Source organism: Bidens hawaiensis, unplaced genomic scaffold (assembly GCF_021521415.1).
Source record: "Bidens hawaiensis isolate Kalapana, Puna unplaced genomic scaffold, B.hawaiensis_p1.1 tig00032906_1, whole genome shotgun sequence".
In the NCBI taxonomy this organism is placed as follows: domain Eukaryota; kingdom Viridiplantae; phylum Streptophyta; class Magnoliopsida; order Asterales; family Asteraceae; genus Bidens; species Bidens hawaiensis.
This window is the reverse complement of record NW_027505269.1, coordinates 61,820-86,357: the sequence shown is the minus strand read 5'-3', so window position 1 is coordinate 86,357 and position 24,538 is coordinate 61,820. Positions and strand designations below refer to the sequence as shown.

The 24,538-nt window shown below is 40.7% G+C and overlaps 1 protein-coding gene across 1 annotated transcript in view; it reads right to left on the bottom strand.

Moving 5' to 3' along the window:
• Positions 1–24,538, bottom strand: part of LOC143612000 (uncharacterized) — an 84,714-nt gene that overhangs the window by 22,368 nt on the left and 37,808 nt on the right. The gene's annotated exons all lie outside the window — the stretch shown is intronic.

Genomic DNA, 24,538 nt, shown 5'->3' with positions numbered 1-24,538 from the left:
AAAGTTTCTAAAAAGAGTTCTCCACTCAATCCGTACGTCCCACCTTATGTGAGACGAACGGCTGGTAACACTGCCTCTACATCCAAACCAACATTTGACAAGAAAATGGAGAGTCGATGTTGCTTTAGATGTAACAAGTTAGGACATTTAGTTGCAGATTGCCCTCTGGAGCCGAGATTCAGAGGTGTGAAGCCAAATAAAACTGAGTATAAGCGTCATTTTGTTACTGCTAAAAATGAAAACTTTAAAAAATGCCAAAATGTAACGAATTCAAGTTTTCATAAAAACAAACCTCAGTTTTACAACCAAACCACAAGATATAACACTTTCAATTCTCAAAGGTTTGGAAGGCATTACACTCAATCTGCAGGGAGATTCTCTAACAGGACTTACAGAAATTATCCTGATGCTAACTTGAGAAAGCCAGGGTACGGGACGTATCGATCCAAGACCAATTGGTCTTGGGTCCCAAGATTCTAACTCTTTGTTTTATTGTGCAGGAACAGTTGAACAGGGCTGCCAACAATCTTTGGATTGTAGATAGCGGCTGTTCCCGGCACATGACGGGCAACAAACACTTGTTGCAAGATTTAAAACCTGTTCAGGGAGCAAGAGTTAGTTTTGCTGGTGAGAGCGGTGGAAGGATTACCGGTAGTGGAACTGTGTCGAATGGGAGAATGACACTTGAGAATGTAAACTTTGTGGAGGAATTAAAGCACAATCTGCTGAGTGTGTCGCAGATTTGTGATAAAGATTACACTGTCCATTTCACTAAGAATGAAGCGATTGTATTGAAGCCTGGTTTTCAAATACCAGATGAATGGATAGTGATGAAAGCTCCACGTGAAACGAATACATACGTGATGGATATGAGGTCCACTGAAATGGCCACTGGAGAATCATGTTTAATGACAAAAGCAAGCGAATCAGAATCAGAATTGTGGCACAGGAGAATGGGACATATTCATCTTCGGAAGATGAACTTATTTGTCAAGAATGGGCTTGTGATGGGCGTTCCCTTAAAGAGTTTTAACTTTGAAGATAAATGTATAGCATGCAAGAAGGGAAAACAACACAAGAAAAGCCATCTCACCGAGAAGATCAATTCAATTGCCGGTACTCTAGAACTACTTCATATGGATCTCTTCGGTCCAGTGAATGTACAAAGTCTAGGTGGTACTTCTTACTGCTTGGTGATAACTGATGACTACTCGCGATACTCGTGGGTATATTTTCTGAAAACAAAAGACGAGACAACTCAGATGGTGAAGAATCTAATTACAAAAGTTGAGAACGTCATGAGTAAATCAGTTAAATACATCAGAAGCGACAATGGGACAGAGTTCAAGAACTTTGAAATGGAAATCTTCTGTCTTCAGAAGGGAATTGAACATCAATACAGCGCTCCGTATACTCCACAACAGAATGGAGTGGCTGAAAGGAAGAACCGCACGTTAATTGAAGGAGCCAGAACTATGCTGGCAGACTCGAAGCTTCCTGTGATGTTCTGGGCTGAAGCAGTTGCTACAGCCTGCTATGTTCTGAATAGGGTGTTAACCGTTAAGAGACTTGGAAAAACTTGTTACGAGCTTATGCACGGAAGGAAGCCCAACTTGTGCGGTCTTGAACCATTTGGGTCTCCTTGTTCGATTTTGAAGACTAATTCGAAATTTGGTGAAGTAGCCGATGAGGGAATCCTAGTCGGTTATGTTGTTGGGACTCCCAACAGACGGGTCTTCAATACGACAACTTGCAAGGTGGAGGTGGTTTGTAACACCGACATTACTAGTTACCAACCGCCAAAACCAAGCAATGGACCTGCTGAGCTTTTCGACTATGTCAAACTTTTTAAGTCGTTTAACGTACCTGATTTGGAAATTTCTGAAGAAGACGAAAGAGCAGTGACGAAGATGATACTTGATGAGGAAGAGAATCTAGTGCAACATCAAATGATTGAGAAATCTCAACCTTCCACATCAAACCCTATCGATACCCCTGCGGCCTCAACGGAAGAAGAATTTATTAATCCGTTTCACTCTCAGCCAGAAACAACCATAGATGAGATCTCTTCAAATTTGGAAGATAATTTGCATGTCGGTGCTGTTCCGACCACGAGAATTCACAAAGATCACCCATTGGAGAATATTATAGGTGATGTGTCCTCTGGTGTACAAACCAGAAGTAGCTTGAATGAGCACACCTGTGTTTATACAAGCATTAAGGAAACGGGTATACTGAACGAATGTTTGTACTCCTGCTTTATAAGCCAAATTGAACCAAAGAATTATCAAATGGCTTTAAAGGACAGCTCGTGGGTCGAGGCCATGCAAGAAGAGTTGGCTCAGTTCGAGAAAATGGAAGTTTGGACCTTGGTTGAAAAACCAAGGAATGTGCATGCTATAGGCACAAAATGGGTGTTCAAGTGTAAGAGAGATGATAAGGGAATTATTGTAAGAAATAAGGCGAGGCTGGTTGTTAAAGGTTTTAATCAGCAAGAGGGTATTGACTACAATGAGGTTTTCGCTCCTGTTGCCCGGTTAGAAGCGATTCGATTGTTTTTGGCGTTTGCTGCATTTAAAAAGATGAAGGTATTTCAGTTGGATGTGAAGAGCGCGTTTCTAAACGGGAAAGTTGATGAGGTTGTGTATGTTGAGCAACCTCCGGGTTTTCCTGACCCAGACTTTCCTGATCACGTATACAGGTTGAGCAAGGCGTTATATGGGTTACATCAGGCACCTCGTGCCTGGTATTCAACGTTATCGGACTACTTGCTGGAAAATGGTTTTGAAAGGGGATTGATTGACAGTACGTTGTTTGTGAAGAGAGAAGGATGTGACTTCCTACTGGTTCAAGTCTACGTGGATGATATCATTTTTGCTGCATCAAAAGTATCCATGTGTCAAGATTTTGAGGCTGTCATGAAGAAACGATTCGAGATGAGTGCTATGGGTGAACTAACCTTCTTTCTAGGATTGCAGGTTGATCAGAAGAAGGATGGGATGTTCATTCATCAAACGAAGTACGTTCATGATGTGCTAAAGAGATTCAAGATGGAGGACAGTTCTCCATATGACACTCCAATCTGCGTCAATCACAAATTGGGCGCTGAATTAGATGGTGATGCAGATGTGGACCCTACTCTGTATCGGGCGATAATAGGTTCATTAATGTATTTAACTGCTTCTAGGCCTGATATAATGTTTGCTGTTTGTCTTTGTGCTCGTTTTCAGGCAAACCCAAAGGAATCTCACATGAAAGGTGTGAAGAGGATTTTGCGGTATCTCAAGGGCAAGCCGAAACTAGGGTTGTGGTACCCAAAGGGAGGAGACGTTGAACTGGTGGCATATACAGATTCTGATTATGGAGGTTGTAATCAGAGTCGGAAGTCTACAATAGGAGGCTGTCAGTTTCTTGGAGGAAGATTAGTTTCCTGGCAGTGCAAGAAACAGACATAAGTTGCAATTTCAACTTGCGAAGCTGAATACATGGCAGCATCCAACTGCTGCTCTCAGGTTTTGTGGATTCAGCAACAATTGCGCGACTATGGTCTGAATTTCTTACTCACTCCTATTTTAATTGATAACACTGCCGCCATCTCAGTAATTAACAATCCCGTGAAGCACAGTAAAACTAAGCATATTGACATTCGTCATCACTTCATACGGGATTGTGCTGAGAAGAAACTTATCAAGATCGAAAAAGTTGATACACTTGAAAATTTTGCTGACTTGTTTACAAAAGCGTTTGATAAATCCAGATTTCATAACCTAATTGAGCTAAACTGGATGATCAATCCCGAGTAACCATGTCTTTGATTTGTTTAAAAAAAAAAAAAAAAAAAGTGTCATTATTGCTTAAAATTAGTCGGTTACCTCAGTTTGATGGACATATCCTCGGATATGTTTTGGTCCTCGTTTTCGACTTAGAAAATGAGGATAGCCATTAACCGGAAGACTGAAAGTGACTGGGGCAGTTATGACGTGTATTCTTTCAGTTGCTGAAAATTAGTCGGTCATTCTTAGTAAGAAGGACACATACTTGTATGTGGTCGGTCCAGTTGATCCATTGGATCTTCAGGATAGCCGTTTACCTGACGACTTTGACGTGATTGGGGCGATTGAAATCAAATTTTTTCTGGGAAATGAAATTACTTTTCAAGTCTATTACTTCGTAAGAAGTTCTTTGCTGTGTTTAACAGAAAATTGATCCAACCATGGAAAATGATATATATACTGATTGTGTGTGCTTAACTAGTGAAGTTATTAGGCTTAAAAGGCTTTAGAACAGTCATTGTATGTCATGGTAATTTTTATGGTGCGTAAAAGTGTATGTGATACTAACTTAAACTACTCGAATTTACGTGGAAACTTCTTAAGAGTTTTGAATGTCTTCACACATATCTTTTCGAATGATAGGCAGAAAAGCGACTACCCAGTCATACACGAGCCCGTGAGTGTTCTGATTCCCGTGAAGAAAGCATTTCAAGACACTGCAGTGATCCAGATTCGGGACTTGCAGTAGTTTAGTACTCCGAAGTCAATAAGAATGTTTGGTTTATAAAAAAAAAAAAAAAAAAAAAAAAATGTATATTTTTAGTACTTATGAGATATAGAAACAATCAAGACTTCTCAAGTCTGGAGTAAGAAGAGAACGGGAAGCAGACAACGAGTATCTACAAGTTAATCAGACACTATGGGTCGAAGTTAACTCGGGGTGACTTGGGTATAGCCAAATACGCTTTGAGAATAGATAGAAGACATCATTATCTCTGAGTTGTTGCCAACTTAAATTTTTGAGCTTAACAGAACCTTAATCCGTATCACAGAAACGATGAAAACCATTTAAGTTATTTACATGCTTACAACCTGTTTCTCTATGTCATAATACAGCTAAACACGGATCCAAGTGCCAGTCACATAGTTAGTATGATTCCTGTTAGGATCTTTTCTAAAACGTAGTGGTCCCTGACTAGACTGAAATTTGATCCCTTATTTCGTTAAAATTTTATAAGTTTTTCTATTTTTGTAGTAATATTATTTTATTGTTGGTTACTGGGTCTTGATCATTTTTGTTTAACTCTTTTTGGAAACTTATAATCTTAAGTACAAGATTCTTCAAACTTAAAGGGCTGATTTTGAAATTACGGGCGAAGTTGTGATTAACTTCGCCTAGGCGAAGTTAAGCGTAACTTCGCCTGAACCAACTCTGCCCTATATAAGGCTTTTGATACAGTAACAGTATCATTATTTTCGAAATTCCGGCGAACATATTATCAAACCAAAGTATTCCGGCGATCTTGTTATTATCATTCGTTTTCGATCTTGTGTTTCTAGTTTCTACTATACTCGTGGTATGTGTTGTCAATTTCATCCAATCTTACTCGCTCGTTATAGGTTTACCCGGTTCGACGTCGAACCTTCGAAACCAAGTTTTTCAACCTTACGTTACGTGTTCATGGACGAGCTTTTCGTCTTAACACCATTACAATATGTTGTTCTTCATTGCTATATCGTCAAATCGGTCCGAAAACATCGGATCTAAACCATTGAATCTGAACAGTCGGCGTTTCAGATTCAGGTGAAGTTAAGGTTTAGGCGAAGTTATCCACAACTTCGCCAGAAGATTAATTTCGCCTGTGGCGAAGTTATCCATAACTTCGCCTTGAAGCTTAATTTCGCCTGTGGCGAAGTTATCCGTAACTTCGCCTTGAACTCAAGTTCGCCTGTGGCGATGTTGTGATTCGGCGAAGTTATCATCAACTTCGCCTATACCATTTTACTTAACAGTTTTTAGACGAAATTACAGTTGAAGCGAAGTTGTTCCCAACTTCGCCTCACTGTTAAGTTCGCCTGTATAGTTTTAATCACAACTTCGCTTGTGGTACTTAGCGAACTTGTGAGTTGCTTACACACTGTCTAACTTGTTTTGTTTTGTGCAGATATGGCTGCTGTTGGAGGTGCTGGTGGTGATGATGGTGATGAGCAACGACAATTCTTTCCAGCCCATAACCAGTACATCACGTTAGATCCAGACGCACGAGGCGTAGAAGACTACAGGGAGATTATCACGTTTCTCCTGCGATCAAGAGTCTTTCACGCACTCACTAATACACTGCCCATTTCTCTGCCTAACATTGAAGACTTTTGGCAGACAGTGTACTATGATTGCAGGCCTGAGCCTCCGGTGATGCGAGCAACCGTAAATGGTCATAACATACAGTTTTCCTCGGAAGACATACGGTTGGCTCTGCAGTTCGGTGAAGAAACAAGAGATGACCCAACGGAGTTCGTGGCTCCTTTCCGGGATGGAGCTTATTTGAGGATGGGTTATTCGGGTCCGCTGGGGGACTCGCAGAGGAGGAAAGGGTTTCTGCTGGATCAATGGCGCTTCCTGATGCATGTGTTGATTGTATGCATGTCCGGCAGGAAGGCAGGAACAGACGGGATGGGCGCGACGATGCAATCGGCCATGATTGCGCTGACTTACAACCGCAGATATTCTTTTAGTCAGCTAATATTCTACGAGATCGATCGTCAGAGACGGGCTGTGGCGCGCGAGCGATTCACTATGTATCCTCGTTTCTTGCAGATGATTTTGAATCATGTCGCTCCGTCGCTACCACAGAGACGCCCAATCAGATACGTCGAATGCGTGACGAAACGTATCTTTGCGCAGTGCCGCACTTCGAGCACTCGTAGCAAGCCTGAGCTGCGTCCCAGGCATACTCCATTATTCGGGTATCTCATCAACCCGGAGTATGTTCCTGCAGGAGGGGACGAGTTCAGAGATCCGCAACCACATCAGGCGGCAGCACCTCATGCTGTATCAGCTGCGCCTGTTGTATCTACTGTTGTCTCTGCTGCTGTGCCAGCTACTGTATCTCATGCTGTGTCTACTGCTGAAGATGTTGATCTAGATGCTGCTTTTGGTGGACATGGTTTGTTTGATATGGATGTCTCGGGTCCTCAGTCTATGGATGCTACTAGAGCAGCTACTTCGGTAGCTGACTCCGATCTGGACGAAACGTTTGCTGAGGCGAGACGACTTATGGTGTCTCGGGAAAGGACTACGGGTAAGAGGCCGAGAACTGTGGACGAGGATGAGGAAGAAGTTGATGAAGAGGAGGCAGTGCAGATTGTGCTTAGACGTTCAAGAAGAGAACAGAGAGGTATGGGTTCGGGAGCTGGAGAATCTTCAAGGCTGGTACGTTTTGCTCCACCTGCCTTGTCTGGTATGTCTCTTATTCCTTCCACAGCACAGGTTACTGCTGTCGAGACGTCGGCACCAGCAGTTGTGTCTCTACCACCCCAACCGCTTAATCCACCGGTGGTAGTTGCACGATTCGTTGAGTCGACCATTACTACAACTGCAGGGTTACCAAGTGTACCACCTGCGGTCACTTCTGCTACTGATGTCCCGCCAACTCCATTGCCTACATCAGATTCTGAGAGGATTACTTCGCTAGAGCGGATTGTTGCTGAACAGTCAAAGACCATTCAAAGCCTAGTGGAATCCAATCGACTACAAGCAGCTCTCCTAGTTGAACACGGAAGAGTGATAGATGCCTTCAAGGCATTCTTGGCATCTCAGGGGGAGAAGACTTGTAGGGGTGATGAGTTGAGGACGAAAAGGAGAGAAGATCATGACGATGATCCCAATGCACCTTCCGGTGCAGGTGGTGAGCTGCCAAGAACCTCTCAGGCTCTTGGGGCTTCCACAACTGAGGGGGAGTCTACAAATGCAGCTGGTGACGACGTTGTAGCGGTTGATGATGATGCTGATGTTGAAGATGTGATCGACGCATTGAAAGAGTTGGATGAGGAGGATGATGAGTTTATGATTGAAGATGATGTGTTGCCAGTTGATGAGATCGAGAGGATTGGAGAGCAGATTACGGTTGAAAACGTGTTGGAAGAAGGTGAGATTGTTGATGACTCCGTGGAACATGAGATTCCGGAGGTCGAGAGACCAGGTTTGGGTGATGAGAACGTGGAGGAAGAGGCTGAGTGGGAGGAACAACCGAAATGGAAGGAGGGTTGTGCCCACTGGTTCGTGAAAACGAAGAAGCCGGCGGTCCCTAAGATGTTCAGAAAAAGTTACAATATTAAGGGATACGCGGAAGCCAAGAAAGGTATTATCTGCTGGTTATACGACGAGCAGCTGCGGCTCTTTGTGATCAAGAGATACGATGGCGTTCAGTACTTCCTGAGAAAGTTGAGATCTCTAAACACACTACCAGAATGTGAAGTAAAAGATTTAGCCAGATTGGGATTGGTAAATAGAAGTGAAGACAACATGGCTAGAATCATCGCGAAGATCGTGTGGAAAGAGTGCGTTAAAGAGAAAAAGTTTGAGCTACTGAAACCACAAAAAGGGAAACTTGTCGAAGACAAGGATAGAGGTCTGAGAGTTGATGGAAAACCTTGGATGGTCATGAAGTACAAACCGATCCGGTGCCTTAAAGAAGTACCGATGAAGCTCATGCCCAAGGACGTGCTCAAAGATCTAAAATGGTGGTACGTGGATTGTGAGACAGCTGAGGCGGTAATGGAAGATGAGGATGAACAAGAAGTACTTCGGGTTTACGACCCGATGCATCTTGTTAATCTGTCGCAGGCTGATTTGAAAGTGCTCAACGAGAAGAAGATCTTCTACATTCCTGCTTGGAAGGATCAAGCTAGGAAATATCAACGGGTAGTGTCGGTATGTGTAAGAGAAGGGGCGCACGCGTAGAGGTGCAGATTACAAGACTCAAGATTTGAAGATCAAGATATGAAGCTACTGCCAAGGGGGAGTCTGTTGGTACATGTTTGTTAGTAGTTCATAGTCTAGCATTTGTAATCGAGTCTGTAATGTAATTATGTTTTGATTATGTTTAGTTTGTAACACGCGAAGTTGTCAACAAGTTCGCTATGGCGAACTTGTTGAATCAGCGAAGTTATTGACAACTTCGCCAATGGCGAAGTTGTCGTGTATATAAACTGTTTCAGCGAAACAGTTTAGGGTTGATTTGTTTTAGGTTTCGTTTCAGTGTTTTCACTAAGAGTGTTACGTGATATTCTCTGTAATAGTGACCTCGTGTCACGTGTTTGCTATCAATATAACGTGGTTGGTTTATTGCTCGTGTGTTCGATCTCTACACTCTCTACACTCGTATCTACCTGCGCAGGGATTCCGCACCTGCGTTGTTAGCGACATCCCGTGTACGATCCGTCCAGGAACCTACATGGGTTACCGTGACCCACTGCCACAATATGGATACCCCGACGTCATTCCACAATCGTACGAGGAACACCTTGATCGCGCATTGCACGAGACTGATGACTGGAAGAAGAAGATGGCTGAGGAAAGGAAAAAGAAGAAGAAGATAGGAGAGAAGCTTCTTCACAAATGCAACAAACTGACAAAGGTTGTCAAGAAATTTCTGAAGGACTGAAATGATGGTGGTAATGGTGTATTTCAAGAGAAGAAGCGTGTGTGTGCTCTAATAAATGTGTGTAATGTAGTTTGTTTGTAATGTGTTGTATGGATAAGAAAATATATATACATAGGATATGAATGTATATATATAAGTGTGTGTTGTAATAATCCTTGTATATACCATGTATGGTATATACAAATGTTGAAATAAATGTGTGTTTAATAAAGAAATTCGATAAATTTCAGATATAAAAGAATAGAAAGAAAAAGATAAATGTCTCAACAAAGTAATAACGTTGAGGTTTCCCGAAAAGAATCCGAGAAACAAAAAGAAAAAGGAAAAGGACCTGAAAAAGAACAAGAAGATCCAATTCCCGAAAAATTTATGGAACGAATCCAAAAGATGATAAAAGATGCCATTAGGGAAGAATCAATGGCTAGGTCCCAGTCTCGACAAACGAAACATTCTCACTCTCATTCTGTAAATCCGTCCCGAAAATCTGTTTCCAAACCCCGCCCTAGACCCTCGCACATAGATGAGAGTGTACATGAATCAAACGTTGATGGAGGCGTTCGCCAAGAATTCAAAAAGCTTAATATTGGTGGATGTACGTTCAAAGACTTCAAGTATTATGGGCCATAAGAATTCCACGGCGATAAGGGAGCCATCACGACTGTAAGGTGGCTTGAAGAAATGGAGACGATTGTAATCACAAGCAAGTGTTCGGATGAAGAGAAGATTCAATACTCGGCTTTGATGTTGAAAGGCGAGGCCTTATAATGGTGGAACACGTTATTGTTAAGTAGGGGAAGGGAGGTTATGTATAGTTTGTCATGGAGCGAGTTTAAGGAACTGTTAATGTCAAAATTCTGTCCGATGCATGAAACAGACCAAATCCAAACCAAGTTCCTAGCTCACATGGTCGTCGGAACGAACCTTCGTGAGTATAATACCAAATTCCACGAATACTGTCGCTTGGTGCCCCAGCTGGTTACCCCGGAATCCAGCAAAGTTACACGCTATATATGGGGGCTACCGCGGGAAATTCGTGACATGGTGAGGTCGCACTTGCCTCAAACCGCCGACTCTGCGATGGAATTGGCTGGGTACCTAATGGGCGGAATGATCCGCAACAAAGAGGAAGATAAGAAGGTCGTGTCGATGCAAGATACGAGGAAGGATGGAAATACCCGTTTCAAGGGTAAGGGAGTCGACCAACGAGGGTCTGGCTTCAGCTCTAGCATCCCACAATGCAAAACTTGCAAGAAATACCATGGGGGTCGATGCCATCTAACTCCCCGTCCTTGTGAGTCATGTCACAAATTTGGCCAAGCCACGGCTGATTGCTGGATGAAGAAGATGACTTGCTACAACTGCAAGGAGATGGGACACCTTAGCTTCGAGTGCCCCAATAATAAGCCCGCGACTGGTGGTGCGGGTGGTAGCGGTCAGAAGAGTGAGCCCAAGAAGGGCAATGCAAGATTTTTCATCCTGGATACCAAGAAAGCGGTCGACACACGGAAAACCATTACCGGTACGTTCCTTGTTAACAATGCCTATGCTAGAGTCTTGTTTGATTCAGGAGCCAATTTAAGTTTTATAGATTATAAGTTTTGTAGTCTATTAAACGAACTTTTAATCAAACTTAATAAAACTCTAAGCGTCAAGACCGCTAGTGGTGAAATTGTTAAAATCTCCAAAGCTTTAGAAAACGGAAAAATCTTATTAGCCGGTTACATTTTACCCATCCAATTGTTGCCCATGACTCTTGCTGGTTTTGATGTTGTATTGGGTATGGATTGGTTATCCGACAACCATGCCCGTATCCTTTGCAATAGCAAGACTGTTGAACTTCGAGCCCCTGACAAACGTACCATACGAATCAAAGGGGATAAGGACGCTGGCCAAGTTAGCCTAATCTCTATGATAAAGGCTAACAAATGTTTAAATCAAGGATGCTTAGCATTCATGGCCTACGTCACCGAAGAATCTAAACCCAAAGAAATCAAAGACGTTCCCGTTGTTTCCGATTTTGCTGATGTCTTTCCCGAAGAACTCCCCGGCATTCCTCCCGACCGCGAGGTGGAATTTAGAATCGATCTCATTCCCGGTACTGCTCCAATCGCCAAAGCTCCATATCGCCTCGCACCAACCGAGATGAAAGAACTGAAGAAACAACTTGACGAGCTTCTCGAGAAAGGATTTATACGACCAAGTTCATCGCCATGGGGAGCGCCGATACTTTTTGTCAAGAAGAAGGATGGATCCATGCGAATGTGCATAGACTACCGAGCCCTCAACAAAGTTACGATCAAAAACCGGTACCCACTCCCCCGAATCGACGATTTGTTTGATCAACTCCAAGGTGCTAGCTTCTTTTCCAAGATCGATCTCCGCTCCGGCTATCACCAGCTTAAGGTTCAATCCGACGATATTCCAAAAACCGCATTTCGAACAAGGTACGGCCATTATGAGTTCACCGTCATGCCATTTGGACTTACTAATGCGCCGGCTGCATTCATGGATTTGATGAATCGTATCTGTAAGCCTTACTTAGATAAGTTTGTGATCGTGTTCATCGACGACATATTAATTTATTCTAAGTCTAAGGCCGATCATGAGAATCACCTTCGAACGTTACTTGAAACTCTTAGAGCCGAGAAATTGTAAGCCAAGTTCTCGAAATGCGAGTTCTGGTTCTTCGAGGTGCAATTTCTTGGTCACATCATCAACGTTAACGGAATTCAAGTAGACCCCGCTAAGATTGAAGCTATCTCTAAGTGGGAGATTCCAAAGTCGCCAACCGAGATTCGAAGCTTTTTGGGATTGACCGGCTATTATCGAAGTGTAACATCCCGAAATTTCTAAAGTAATATTTAATATATTATTTTGTCGGGTGAAATAAACGAGTTAGTGGAATGATAATAATAATAATAATAGCAAAATATGAAGACTTAGTAGGATAATTAGATGGGATTAGATATGGATCAAAAGGAAATATGGCCTTCGGTCCATAGGCTTAAAGGAGTATAAATACCCCCTTAAACCCCAATCCTTTCCATTCCATCCATTTATCCATCCTAATCTCTACACACTCCAAAACACACACAACCCGAACCAAGATCCAAAGGCGAGGACCCGAGCTCGTTGGTGCTAGATCGTCGTGACGAACCAAAGCAACAAGACCAGCTCGTGTTCGTAGTTCGACTCATTTACGGTACGTTTATATCGAGAACTTGTTCGTTTAGGTTTGGATTAGTATAGAAATGATAGATCTGTGTTTGTATGGTAAAAACGAATCCAACAAAGCTAAACTTACTGAAAATGGTTACGATTTGATGGGTTAATCGATTGATAAAAGAACCCGTAACCTATATGCCTAAATCGCACCCTTTAAACATCGATGTTAGGTCGATTTGATGGTTGGGGTTTGTAGGCGCTGGTCAGACGATTCCGTGGATACCTAAATCGAGTTATTTGGTTAAGAAACGAAGATGATTAAGGACGAACAGTAGCTGCAGCTGACAACTTCGCCTGCAAGCTAAGTTCGCCTGATGAACTTCGCCTGCAAAGCTAAGTTCGCCTGATGACAACTTCGCCTAAAACTAAGTTCGCCTAAGGTTTAACTTCGCCTAAAGCTAAGTTCGCCTAAGGTTTAACTTCGCCTAAAGCTAAGTTCGCCTAAGGTTTAACTTCGCCTGCCAAGCTAAGTTCGCCTAAGGTTTAACTTCGCCTAAAGCTAAGTTCGCCTAAGGTTTAACTTCGCCTAAAGTCAAGTTCGATTAGAAAATAAATTAAAAACGATAAGTAAAAGTAAGCTAATACTAGGCCACCAGATTAAATCAGGCGAGTATTGATACGTGTAACTTATACAGTCAGCCGAGCTCAGTTAAAGAAGGGATTTACAACTATCGAAGGAAGAAGCAGAGTTCAGGTGAGTTTCTAGCCCCATTTCCTTGTTACGTTTTCGGGGCTGTGTGCATACTCGATGTGAAGTGTGAATACACTTACCTTAAGTGGTAAGTGTATGCTATAGATGTTATACGAGGTAGCTATTATATAATACTTGTTGGTGCGTGAACGATCTTCGGATATTGCACGCATCGCCAAGGACAGTGATTGCCAAATGGTTATTAGTGTGTATGTATGCTATGATGTGACTTGCTTATTATGTAAATGATATGAAGCATGTTGTAGATAAGTAGAGGTAGAGCGTGTTAGAAGTGGCAAGGGTGTAGTAAGAGTGATAGTGGCATGACGATAGTACGTGGTAGGGTAAGCCTATACGTGACTACGTCATTAAAGTGGCAAAGTGGCAAAGCGGCATAACGTTAAACGTTATTAAAGTGGCAAAGTGGCAAAGTGGCATAACGTTATACGTTATTAAAGTGGCAAAGTGGTAAGGTGGTAGGTGTAAATAAGAGGCTAAGTGGTAAGGTAAGCAGGTTAGATAGTGGACTACGTGTCTTCGGATACGTATATGATGCATGTAGTGGTTGTATGATAAGTTGCTTGATTAACTAGAACTCACTCAGCGTAGCTGACTTTTAGTATGCACGCAGGTGAGTAGGAGGAGGCATCTCGCTTGAGGAGACACGTGGCACTGAATAAGAGGCTGGCATCGGAAGACTCAAGATGTTTAAGTTTAATGTTTCGTTTATTTTGAAAGGCAAAATGATGTTTTAAGACAAGACGTGTTTTGATATGAAATGTTTTAAGAAAGTTTTTATATTCCGCGAAAGTTTTAATGAACTCTGATTTGTAAGAACTGTGTTTATGAGTAAATCCGACGCTAAAGTAGGGCTACCGGTTTGGGGTCTTACACGAAGGTTCATCGATAACTTTTCTCAAATCGCTGTTCCCCTAACCTCCTTGACTCGAAAGAACGTCAAATATGAATGGGGAAGAAAGCAACAAGAGGCGTTCGATATACTCAAACAAAAGCTTACCCAAGCTCCCATATTAGCCTTGCCAGAAGGTATTGAAGACTTCGTTGTCATTTGCGATGCGTCCCATTCCGGCTTGGGATGTGTATTGATGCAACGCAAGAAAGTAATCGCTTACGCCTCTCGTCAATTGAAAGTACACGAGAAGAATTACACGACTCACGATCTAGAGTTAGGCGCCATAATCTTCGCACTTAAGATATGGAGGCACTATCTTTATGGAGTAAGATTTACCGTGTACACTGATCATAAGAGCTTAAAGCACATTTTTGATCAAAAGAAGCTCAACATGCGCCAACGACGCTGTATGGAGACTCTCAACGACTATGATTGCGAAATAGTTTATCATGAAGGTAAAGCCAACGTTGTGGCTGATGCCTTAAGTCGTAAAGAGCAAGAAAAGCCAAAAAGAGTCCCAGCGTTAAGGCTAGAACTTCAAATCGATCTTGTTGACCAAATCAAATCCACTCAAACTCACGCAATCAACGAGAACCAAATCTCTGATGAAAAACGTAATGGCACCATCGACTCGTTAGTCAAAGGTGATGATGGCATTCTTAGAATAGGGAACCGAATTTGGGTACCAATTGTTGAAGGATTGCGTGAGAAGATATTAAACGAAGCCCATAAGTCTAAATATACGATGCATCCCAGGAGCGACAAGATGTACCATAACCTTAAGGCAAACTATTGGTGGAACGGGATGAAAAAGGATGTCACTTAGCATGTCCCGAAATGTTTGATATGTTTGAAAGTCAAGGCTGAACACCAAAAGCCTTTGGGATTGCTTCAGCAACCCGAACTTCCCGTATGGAAGTGGGAGTTGATTACCATGGATTTCATTACCAAACTCCCTAAAACGGCTCGACAACATAATGCAATTTGGGTAATTGTGGATCGATTAACAAAGTCCACACACTTCATACCCATCAATGAGTCTTATTCAATGGACAAATTAGATCGTATCTATGTTAACAATATTGTGGCCCTACATGGGGTACCGTTGTCCATTATTTCTGATCGAGACAGTTGTTTCACGTCTCACTTCTGGAAAAGCTTCCAACAAACGCTAGGTACGAAGTTAAACCTTAGCACTGCCTATCATCCGCAAACCGATGGGTAAAGCGAAAGAACAATTCAAACGTTGGAAGACATGCTCCGAGCTTGCGTGATAGACTTAGGTGGAAGTTGGGATGACCACTTACCCCTAATGGAATTTTCATATAACAATAGTTATCATGCAAGTATTCAAGCCGCACCGTTTGAGGCGTTGTATGGTCGAAAGTGTAGAACGCTCGTGTGTTGGTCTGAAACTGGAGATAATCAATTATCCGGACCCGAGATAGTCCAAGAAACTACCGACAAAGTCATCCAAATCCGGGAACGACTTAAGACGGCACGTGATCACCAAAAGAGTTACGCCGATGTCCGTCGTAAGCCGTTAGAATTCAATGTCGGTGATAAAGTTCTTTTGAAAGTCTCGCCATGGAAAGGCGTAGTCCGCTTCGGCAAGAAAGGGAAGTTAAGTCCTCGATTCGTTGGACCTTTCGAGGTATTCGAACGAGTTGGTACCGTCGCATACCGATTGCGACTGCCCGAGGAAATGCAAGGGATACACGATGTATTCCATATCTCAAATCTGCGTAAATGTTTAGCCGATGAATCTCTCTCGATGCCGTTAAAAGATGTTGAAATTAATGAGAACTTAAAATTTGTTGAGCGCCCAATTCAAATCGAAGATTCAAAAATTAAGAAGCTCAAAAGACGAACTTTGAAAATAGTGAAAGTAAAATGGGATTCCCGACGAGGACCCGAGTATACTTTGGAACTCGAGTCTGAAATGAGAAAGAAATACCCCCACTTATTCTCGTGAAGCAATCTCGAGGACGAGATTTATTTCAAGGTGGGGAGGATGTAACATCACGGGAATTTTGTGCCAAAAATGACAACTCTCCAAAGCTAAGGGACTAATCCTGCCAAATTCTAACTCCAAAGTTAAAAAAAATGAAAAATCTATTTTCTTGTCCTATCGCGCTACGCGATGGGGACAAAGGACAAGCCATCGCGTATCGCGATGGGGCTTGGTCAAACCTTCTGGAAGGGTCAACAGCGATACGCGATCGCTGGGTGGATCTACGTTATCGCGTATCACGATGACGTGTCCCGACACATCTGGCAGAAGACTGCCACGTGTCCAAACGTGGCACACCTCTTGCCACGTGGCAACACGTGACACATCGTCCGCCACGTGTTAACACGTGGCACACCGTCTGCCACGTAGCAACACGTGGCAGACCTACGTGGTGACAATGCGGAGCTACACCGCGCTACGTGATGGGTGACAAGGAGCCTATCTGTAACATCCTACTTTCGGTTATATTAATAAAATAAAGTTCGTTTATTTTATAGCTGGTCGTTATCGGTTTAGTTGAATAGAATACGAGATTGACTTGTGTTGGGTAAATGGATGTGGGTTATAGACTTGGGTTATGGAGGAATGAAGGAAAGACCATGGGCTTAAGCCCATGATCAAAAATATATATACCCTTAATCCTCCATTTAATTCATTTACACATATCCCTTACACCATCCAAAACACACACTTAAGATTCTCTCTCTAGTTCTCTCTCTCTCTAAACCGATATCAAGAAGGAAACCGAGAACCGACCCGAGGTAATGATAGTATTTTATTGTTTGAGCTTAAATCCGTTAGATATAATCATGAAACGACGAGCCGACACCGTTAAACAGTTTAAGTCACGAGATCCGGGTGGATTCGGGTATAAACCGAACCTATGATGAGCTTAGGAGTCACCCTAGCTCAGATCTGGATTGAACGGGACGAAAAACGGTGAAAAACGAGCTAAAACCCGTTTTTCTGGCGAAATCGCGTTTTTCCGGCGGCTTTCCGGCAATGACGGCGCCGGAAGGGCGGCGCCGGAAAATGGTACGAGGTTAAGGGGGAATGTCAGGGAATGTTCTGACATTCCTGACCTAACCCTAGTTCGCTACAGGAATATAGCGAATTAAAGGTGATTCGCTAGCTAGTTCGTCCATGGGAACATAGCGAACTGATTACAGTTCGTGTTCAATTCGTTAAGGGAAAGGGGTGACGAATCACCCTTGATTCGTTATGACCAGTTCTTTAAAGTAGATAACGAATTAGAAGGTCCAATTCGCTACTTGGACTGGTTCGCTACATGGAATGATTCGTTAAGAGTCCAGTTCGTTAAAGGTTCCAATTCGTTACAAGAACCAGTTCGTCATGGTAAGTCAGTTCTTTAAGGATAAGTAACGAATTAGAAGTTTAACAGAATGACAGAATGGTCCCTGGACTTAGAAAAGAATGATTTAATTACAAATAAACCCTTGAACTTTTAAGTAGCATATTATTCAATGATTCAAAATGCTAATGGAAAATGTGATAAGACAGTTAATGAAAATAAAATTTAACCCCAGCCAGGGGCTCTGCCCCTTGGACCCCGCTAGGGGCTGCCGCCCCTAGAACCCCGCTGCCAGGGGCGCTGCCCCCGGACCCCCGTTCGTTGAGGGTAATGATTAAACTAGAAAGACGATATGTGTAGTGATAGTTTACTGAAACGTATAATTATTATACAGTTAGTCGTGCACAGCTTAAGAAGGGAATAACCGTAAACGGTGAATGCGATAAAGTTAACAAACGAAGGAAAGGCATGGTTGTATGGTAACGAAGAGGGACCAGACCCTAATAATATCTGTGATGTTAGGGACCAGACCCTAATAATATCTGTGATGTTAGGGACCAGACCCTTATAATATCTATGATGTCAGGGACCAGACCCTTATAATATCTGTGAGGTTATAGGGCGAAGGGCTCTTTAAAACGTATGATTATGTATGTAAATAAAGTATGAAGGTAAGAATGAAAGTATATGCACTTATGTGTGTATGAAAGAAAGTTAAGAGGTTAAGTATGAAATGTAAGAAGGTATTGTATGAGTACGTGATTAACTATAACTCACTCAGCGTAGCTGACTTTTAGTATGCACGCAGGTGAGTAGAATGAGGCAGGTAGCTTGAGGAGGACACATGACAGAGTTGGACGAAGCTGGCATCTGAAGATTTTGTTATGATGTTTTATTTTAAAAGACTATGTTTTGTTTTTAAATGACTATGAATGCTCGATAAGACAAGAATTATGGTTATGAGAACGAATCTACAGGGCTATCACCTTCTTTGGCCAGATCTTCCAACCTTTTCACAATTACAGTTCACAGCGCCCTTGACTAAACTAATGGTTTGAATGTTTTTAATGTTCCATGAATGTTTTAATTAACTCTGATATTTAGAACTACGTTTATGAGTAAATCCAACACGAAAGTAGGGCTACCGGTAACGGGGCCTTACACTATCGCGTTTCGCGATAGGATCCAAGATTTTGCCTATAAATAGCAGGTCCGGGGTCTTCACAATTCACACCAAAATCTGCTTACATCTCTCTCTCTAAACATCTCTCTACACCTCGAAATTCGTGCCAACAATCTGCCTCGAAAACCGTGCCCCGATTCCTCGATAAACGTGCCATACCTCGATATTCGTACCACTCCCCGACGACATTCCGAGCAAGAAGGTGGTGACGTTTTTACAACCCGGCGACCCCCTCGAAGTGCGTGCCGAGAAGATTTGGTGCCTCGATTTGCGTGCCAAAGTGAAGTGGCGATCAAGACGAGTGTTGGAAAGGCTAAGCGGCGTAGAAGTGTTGCTCGAGTATCTAGGAAATATTAAGCCGAGGAAAGGTAAGGCTTACTACCCGACTAAAATAATAATAAAATATTATAAAGGCTTAATGCCCTAAGTTGGATTTATGCTCGATGTTTATAAAAAGAGATTATATAACAAAGAAAAGAAAATAAAGTGTATATATATATGTGTGTGTGTGTGTGTGTGTGTGTGAAATATATATGATTCTTTGTTATAATTATTATATAAGTAATAAAGATATTCTTATATGATAAAAGAAAAAGAATACGTTTCTTAGAAAAGAATAAACGTTGGGAATTATAATAAACTAAATGTTTATAAATATTGCTTTTTAAAACTAAAGGTTTTAAAGTAAAAGAAATGAACTAAAGGTTCATCGAGGTAATAAGACTAAAGGTCTTAAGCCGGATTGTATATCCGACTAATAAAAGTTATACTCGTACTATAGGTGCGAGATAGCAAGAAAGATTACGCAAGGACGGTGTTGGAAACCGATCCCGATCAAAGGTGAATACGCCCCACTTTTACAAACTTGTTTTCAAATAAATAAACGTGTTATGTGTAAAACTTTACATGAGACTAAGTGTCTCTAAAAACATTATGAATAAGAGTAAAAGCCTAGCCCTCAGGCTGTAGTATACGTTTGTCTGGATCCTTACATTTGTGGTAAAATGCGGTGGGCACATCGCACCACGCCTGGTCACGACCTCCAGCCACGATGGGCCGAACCAAAGTATGTTCGAGTGAGAATGACCTTGTGTATATTCATGGTACCTAAGTACGTCGGGACGCTGCGGTGTCTTGCTGGGGTGACCCAGGTAGAGGCTCGAATTTATAATGATATTGTGTTAACTTTGTTATTTCTAAGCCAAGATGGGCCGAGGCACGCGTAACCCTCGAGGGGTAACAAAGTAAAAGGAAATGTTTTTCGCGTCAGCATATTCACCAGCATTCGTTGCTGACGTATTTTTATAACATTTTGCAGGTAACCAAGATTAGAGCTAAGGGACGAAGGCTCAAGAATCCGATGGCTCAGATAAATTTTGTTAAATGTTAATATAACTAAAATGGTGGTTTTGTAAACTTAAAACAAGTAAACACAAATGGAACTTGTTTCCAACTTTTGTAATGTAAATATTTTATAACTTTGATCCTTGTATTTTATAAGTCTTCCGCTAATTAACCGTAACTCTGATTTATTTACAAATGTGGTACCAACTATCGAGTCACACGCCTAGGCCTAGTATGGGGGTGTGACACTTTTAATAAACCAACGACAACAACGGAACAATTGCTACTGTCGACGTATCACGTAAGAAGAGGTGAACGTTGCACTTAGGAGTAGGGAGGGCAATGGGACGGGTTCGGGCCGGGTATTGCTAATTCTATACCCATACCCGGTTGTAAAATTCAGTCTCATACCCGGCACATTACCCGTCAGGTATGTGTCAGGTATCATGTATACCCGTTAGTTTGTTAAATAAATTTCATTAGAATTTCCAAGTATATTTTTTTACCATTAAAATTATCATAGATATTTCTAAATAGAAATGTAATATTAAAAGATTAGCATAAATATTTCAACAACAATAAAAGCACAGAAACAGAATACTATAAAATTAAATTTCATGTATATGAAGCTACACATCAACTACATTACTTGAATACAGCAACACAAATGAGGAGCAAACACATAAGCATACACCAAACTAACCTCAACATCCAAAAGTGCTATAAAATTATGTTATAGCCGATGAATTAGTTAACCCATTTGACACAAAAGAAAGAAAAAAATACAAACATTGGCCTTCCCATTTACTCACACAAACTGACCCATTATTAATTAAAAAGCTTCATTTTTATACATCGAAGACGGAGCCACATAACCTCCCCAATTTCCGCAACACATGCAATGCATCAGCCGCCACGGCCACCATAGACGGCTGAAACCAACAACAATTATCACATAAGCGGTGCGTAAAATTTATATGCTAAATTGTCAACCCGAGGCTTAGGTCCGCATGATGGCTGCAAATTACGCCGCCACGCCAAAATGCGAAGCATCATCATAGCCATTTACGGTTGATAAGCAACCATGGCTGACCACTACCGCCTTGTTGTTGTAGGTATTGTTGCTACCTAACATATTTTTTGTACGCTAAAACCTAACCTTGCGTTACTTCCAGGTTTATAAACTAGTTGGGATCCCCGATGATATAATACATATACAACTTAGAACACTGAGTGGCAGCCCAAGGTTTTAGGAGGCCTCAAGCTAACAATCAAGTTGGAGGCTTTTTCAAAAATTTATTTTTATGTATAAAATCTCCTCCTTTAGCTTGGTTAGAGATTGACAACTATAAACTAACACGTTTATAGTTGGTAGCGTTACTTTTCTTTAAAGGTATGCGTGGTGTTTTTTTAAAAAACTAGGGATTTTTTGAGACTTTTGATCACATGTTGGGGGGGGGGGGGGGGGGGTTGTTTGGTTTTCATTCTAATCACAAGAGGGGTTATCAACATTAATAGTGGTGATTAAGTGGCCGAGGTAGGCTAGACGGTGGCAACCCCTCTTGGGGCTATTACCGGCTACTAATGTCGACAACCCCTATTGAGATTAAAAAAGAAAACTCACCCCCCCCCCCCCCCCCACACACACACACATGTGATCAAAAGTCTCAAAAAAGCTATAGTTCTAACAAATACATATCTTTTGTGTGTGAACAATGTTTACACAAAATTAATTTTTTTGCTTTCAAATTGGCATTAAGTTGTTAGTAATAATATTTAAGTATTCAACTAATGGTTCTAATGTGTAATGTTTAACTAAGTTTCTAAGAAACAAATACAAGCTCACAGATTATAAATTGGATAGTAATGACTAATTATGGCAAATTTTGGTGTTAAAATTGGCAAATAAAATATTAAATAGGGATAAAAGTAATTACCAACCTCAAAAGTCAATATATTTAAACTGAGTTATTGAATTCAGTTCAAAAATTTTTTCTCCTGTCTCAAAATTGCTCGTGATTGCAAAAACCTCCTATATTAATTAATTTTTTATTTTTTATTTTTTGAAAATTTGGAGGCCTTTATATTTATGGGGCCTCAAGCCCTTGCTTGGCCCAACAATGCACTTGCGCCGGCCCTAAGAGCATCTACAATAAGAGATTCTTAAGAAAAAAATGGTAATGTGGATGAGTTAAGATATGATGTGAGGAGATAGGGTAATTAAGATTATTGGTTAAAAATGTATTAAGAATAAATATGTGAGGTGAGTAGAAGGAGAGAGAAGAGAAAATAGGAGAGATGATATATTTTGCGGGCCTATTGCCATTTGAAAAACATAAACACCTACAAAACACCATCTCTTGAGATGGTCTTATAACCTTTGAGTCAATGATACATAGGACTGATTAAGTTATACACACATACATGGATGGTTAAAAAAAATCACCGTAGAATTGAAAACCATATATGAGCCATTGATGTATCAAATGGATGGTTGAGATTCTTTTTTTTCTATTAATGAGCTCAAATGATTACATCACCTTTTCACATGTTTCAAGAAAAATGGTTGAATGGTAAACAGTTTTAATTTTCTGTCACTTTCTTTTTCTCTTTCACCTTTCTCTCCATTAATTTATATGTGAATGAAAAGGCAACACATAATAAAAAATAACAAACTAACATTATAAAACTTGAATAAAATCGATGTGTCACACGTCTTCACAGCAAATGAACCAAAATCAATCATCTACACCGATATCGTTCGTCTACACCAAGAGAACCAAAATTGATCGTCTACACCGAAGGAACCCATATCAAACAAAGCAGCATTGAGCAAAGTATAACCGGAAAATGGGACAACGATGGCCAACAAAACCAACGTTTTGGGAGAGCAAAAAGTATGTCTCTTTTTTCTCTTTTTAAACTTAATAAAAGTAAGTAAAGGTACGGTAGGTACCCATATAAATACTTATTTTTTTAAGTACACCATAAAGGTAAATTTCCTATTTGAGAAAATTTCCCATTTTGAGAAGGTAAAAGAGTGATAGTAGGTCATTTAGGGGTAGGTTATAAGATTATTTTTTGTAGGAATAATGAAATTTGTAAAACTATATAGACATGTAATAGAAGCTGACTACATGTAACTTTTGTATAAGTAATGGTAATTTTTAAAAAAATATGAAGCTTTAAGAATGAAAAGTGTATTTGTATTTAAATTTTATTAAAGCTTGGTATTTAACTGCTTATACTAAGATTTTATAAATTACAAATTCTAGTAGTACATACGTATATGGATATATAATGGTATATAATGTTGTTTTATTTGTTGCAAGTATAATATATTTATGTAGTTCGATTGGTTGATAGTGTTTTGCTGGGTTCTAGTTTTAATTTTGATCGTGTTTATAATTTGTTAGTGGTCGAGCCCATTGCTAGATTGTTGTGTAGAACCTATTGGCTCTAGCTTAGGGATGAGCATTTTTTCCTAAATATCTGTACCGTACCTATTCAGTATTCGTACATGTACCTGTACCCGTACATGTACCCTTAGATGTCTACTTGGTATGGGTATGGGTACCTAGATTTACTGATTATGAGTACGTGTACTTTCGGGTACAAGTACGGGTATTACGGGTACTGGTACCCGTTTAGAATATGTAGGGGCTTTTATTAGGTTTCTAACATTTTATAACTTAACTTTCAAGCGGGATATTCAAAACATGATATATATTAGTTGAATATATTCATTTTCAATCTATATGTGTGTATTCATATATTCATATATTGTGTATTCGTATATTTTATTTCATATATGTGTAATTGTGTACATTAATTGAATAACATGTATTAATTGTCTCTCTTGTTTTTTTTTATATAGAAATTAAGTAAGCAATAAACAAAGAAAAGGAAAAGAAATTGGATTTTATATTATGGTTGATTTGCTTCATTTTTAGTTTTGGTATTCTGTTTTGGTTGCGGTATTATGGTTCTCGTTATGGTATTACGGTTTTGGTATTATAGATATTTGATTGTCAATATCGTACCGTTACCTAATTTAGTGGAGATTTAAAAAAAAAGGTACCAAAGAGAGTAGCGTACCCAAAGTACATGTACCCGTACCCGTACCATATAATTTGGGTACTGGTATGAGTACCAAGATTTACTGATTTTAGATACGGATACGGTCCTGATCTCATCCCTACTCAAGCTCAACTATATGATCTGATGATCATGTTATGGGCAGAATGCTAAGTATATATAGAATAATATCTTGCATCCCATACTTAAAATAGAAAAAGAAAAATACATGCTTTCAAATTTGGGGTTACACCTAACCGAAGTGGTGTATTATGATGTTACAACATAAATGCTATGTGCATAAGTTACTAAAAGAGCATCCACTTAATTGTAAATTATGAAC